Below are 4268 nucleotides of genomic sequence, written 5' to 3' on the forward strand. Positions count from 1 at the left end.
TGTTGAGACTCTTCATATAACTGTAATCTGATTCAGTTGTTGAAAGCTACAACATTAACTTTTCTTGTTCCCTGGCTTGTAGATATGCTGCATTGTTCTTGATGATCATCATTTATATGATTATCATAGCGCTTTTATTATTTGATTTTCTTCTTTTGGTTTACATCTCTGAAATGTTTGTAGTGCTCTGGAGCTCACATACACTGTACTCTTTGCAGTCAGCAAACGTCAAGACGAAATATATTCATCTGTTCCTCTCGCAAATATCATCATTCTATCTTTTTTATAATCTCTCCTTCACTTTGCTAATCTTTCGTAACTTTATATAGACAGCTTGGCAAAAAAAGACTGCAGCTTGTACTTTCAGTTTGAAGAAAGATCTCAAAACTGATAAATGTATGAAATTCCAGGAGATCAATAAAAAGTAAACAGTGAGTGGAGAGAGCTGAAATGCTTCATCACATTTTTTCATTCAGTTGACTGAATAAAACAAGTGCATTATCCAAGCGCTGCTGCAGACTTTGTTGTGACTATCATCATGTGTCATACCTGTCTGAGCATGCCCATGAGGTGCATTCTTAGTGGTTTAGTGCACTGATTATAGCCCAGCTCGTTCACTTTGATCTTCATGTTCTCTTAAATAAAACGCAAGCGTGAGGTGTTTGCTTCCATATGTTTACGGACATTTTTACCTACATTTCTTTATTTATAGAAGGGTGAAACACAATGAGTTAAAAAAATATATATATATATGAAAGATGGGACTCATTTTGAGTTAATACCCGCTCATGTAAAAGCTTCGGTCTTCCTCTAAGCCGTTTTAAAACAGCACCCCTCTTAACTGAGCGTCGTCTTTTTCTGGAAACGGACAGCCCGTGCGAGCTCCGTAAGACTGGGCCTTGCCATTACCCGTGTTTATTTCACATTTCAAACTGCCGTCTGCTCTGTCACTGTGCAGAGCCTGCATAGCCGGACAAGCTCGAGAACCGTAACTCAACACAAAACCCACATAGCAATCAACGGCAAAACTAAAAAAAAAAACAGAGAAGCACAAGTCATCAGCCCTCGTGTGTGTCTTTCCAAGGAAAATGTCCTGTTCCGAAGTATGTGTTGAAAAATTTGTTTGAGAAATGCATAATGTATACAAGCACAAAAGGCACCAATGTAGACCATACAGTGAGTCATTGTTCTTCAGGGACCGCAAATCAGAAACTCCCAGTTTTGTTCAATCTTTTTTTTCTTGTCCCACCAGTTTTGGTTCCAGTAGGCCACTGCACTTTAAAAATATGAGAACCTGGGTGAACCCATCATGTCCATTCCAGTGAAAACATTCATTTAAGCAAAATTAATGTTCACATTTCATCAGGAGGACTGTATGCAAACTCTGTATTTTTAATTAAAATGTTTCATGTATAGAAATCATACAGTAAGACAATGTTTATACTAAGCAGTTTTCTGCCTTATATCAACGCGAACAGTTTGAGTTTATGTAGTCCAACAGGGATCATATTGTGTCCTATAAGTTGCTGATCCTTGCTCTATAAGCTTTGATTTCATTGTTGTAAGGGATTGTGGCATCGGTTTCTGAACTGTTTCCACATATTATTTAAATATTGTGCAAATTGCCCTTATTTGATAACCGAAAAGGAAAGAAGCCAGAGCCTTATGCCAGCTTCATTAAGCCTATGAGATGGTCTGCTGCTTCTGGTCCAGAGCTTATTTTGCTGTGCCCTCACCTAATTTCATGACCAAGTTATGCATTTCTGTGGGCTCGATCACCAGCTGAGTCAGAATATTCCTGCCACAGCATATTTAATGCATTTGGTATAATTTTAAAGCAAGGAGACAATCAGCTACATTGTGTTTGGAGACGTAGAACAACGCTGAGGGGGTGTGTGTGGGGGGGGCGGTCTGAGGTCAGCAGACGTCTTGCGCCCACGGCGTTACGCGCCCGGGGGCCGCGCGATGAGTCGACGCAGTCATGCTCGCTGCGTCCGCCGCCGTGTGTGAGCTCACGCCGCGCACTACGCCCTCGTAAACCCGTCTCTCCACCATCCGCTGGCAAGCTGCTGCAGCTGCCTCTGCGGAAGGTCATCTCCAGTCGTGTTTGGCGGCTGACCTTTGACCTCGGCCACATTTTTCCGCCAGACGTCAATCACAGGCGCGCTGTAGCTCTCCTGCTTTGTGTCTAAAATAAACGTTAACGCGCACCGGCCCACCTGCACTCTCTAAATCAGCCCTTCTCAGCCCTATGAGTCATCCTTCTCTCTCTCCCTCTGTCTGTGGCCTCTAATTAGCCAGTGTTGACACCCTGTGGAATGCTCCCTTACTGTCAGCCGGCGTCCTTTACCTCTGGAATCAGGCAAAGAGCCACTCCAAATAAATCTGTCTTTTTAAAGGGAACCTGAACGCTGCTCACTGAATCATTTGCCTTCAATATATTACAATACACATACACTCTGTGAGCATTTTATTAGGTACTTATAACACTTAATTCTTTTTACTTCTGCTGCTGTAGCCTATCCACTTAAGGTGTTTGATGTGTTGTGTGTTCAGACATGCTCTTCTGCATACCACTGTTGTAATGTGTTGTTATGTGTACGTTATTGTCACCTTCCTATCAGCTTTGACCAGTCTGGCCCTTCTCCTCTGACCTCTCTCATTAACGACGTGTTTTTTCCTGCAGAACTGCTGCTCACTGGGGTTTTTTCTGTTTGTTAGTTTTGCTCCGCAAACTCTAGATTCTGAGATATCCAAACCTTGTACCAACAATCATTCCACAGTCCAAGTCACTTAGATCACATTTCTTCCCCATTCTGACATTTGGTCTGAAAAACAGCTGAAGCTCTTGACCATATCTGCATGTTTTTATGCTGCCACATGTTTGGCTGATTAAATATTTGTATTAACATGCTGGTGTACAGGTCTACGTAATAAAGTGCTAAGTCAGTGTACACACTCAAACACATGCAAACACAGCACTTGCCTTCAGTAACAGAAAACAATTATGATGTAAGCAAAGCTAAATAATTATAACTTGTTATATCATTGTCAAAAATAATCCAAGGCTTTCTAAACAATATTTGGCACAGCTCATTTTGAAAAGCCGTAATTTATTAATTCCATGATATATTGACAGGGCTGCATTGCATCGGATTCCAGCTCACATTGAAAGAATTGTATTTTATACATGTACACACACGTATGTAAATGTTATAATTGCTTTCTGATGCAATGTCTTCCATCGAAAGTGCATCATGAGCAACTCGACTTACAATATTTCAAGTTTGTGCGCATTCTTTGCCTCTGAGTGCCCCTATGTATGGCTTTTCCGTAACATTTTCCCCTCAACATATTGTCTGGTTGAACCACAAAGCATAGCTCCCCGTCTGCAACACAAACCACTAATAGGGCTGGGTTTTTATAATGGAGGCCCAAGCTTAAGTTACTATGGTCTGAAAGGGTGGTCTGTTCATGTTCGGAGCCCTTTGACCTCTCGCTGATCTCCCTGAATGAGACTAGAGCCTACTTTGAAGATACTTTTTGGGACAGACATGTGTATACAGGCCAATGGCAGAACGGCATATTTTATGGACGCGGTGGAGCTCTGTGTCTTTTGTCATGGCTGCAGAAAAGCACAGAGTAAAAGAACGGGTTTGCCACTGCTAACACCTTCAGTGGGGTGTAAACCTGAATTGCAAATCTGATTGGCCAGGACCAGACCTGGACTCGTAGACCAAGTGAGGCAAAAGATCAACAGAGTGGCATTCTTTCATGTGTTTCTGTGCTTGTCAGGCTGCTAAATTCCAATCCTGCCACAATTTCTTTTTGGTGCAAAAGGTCTTTTATTGGCAGACCACGCGGCTGCAGTACGATCGCTGGGCCAAAAATGGACTCTCGTGTCAAACATGTCGTAAACAGCGAACTTGACAGGAGATGCACTGCTCTTAGATTTCAAATGAGTGGAAATGAGTTTCAAAACGGCCGCACTATGCCAGTACAGGGGTTTTCAACTTTTTCTGATCCAGGGACCCCCACCCAGACTCAAAGGGCTATATTTAAAAAGAAAAAAGATTTAAAAATCTTTTCCAAATCTAAATATAGTCCAGAGAGCCCTTTAAGAACATTCAAGGACCCTCAGCCACTAGGCTATAGGCACCTTAGCCACTAGGCAACAGGTACCTTAGACACTAGGCTATAAGCACTTTAACCACTAGGCTATAGGCACCTTAGCCACTAGGCTATAGGCACCTTAGCCGCTAGACTAT

The sequence above is a fragment of the Conger conger genome, chromosome 11 (assembly GCF_963514075.1).
Source record: "Conger conger chromosome 11, fConCon1.1, whole genome shotgun sequence".
NCBI lineage: Eukaryota > Metazoa > Chordata > Actinopteri > Anguilliformes > Congridae > Conger > Conger conger.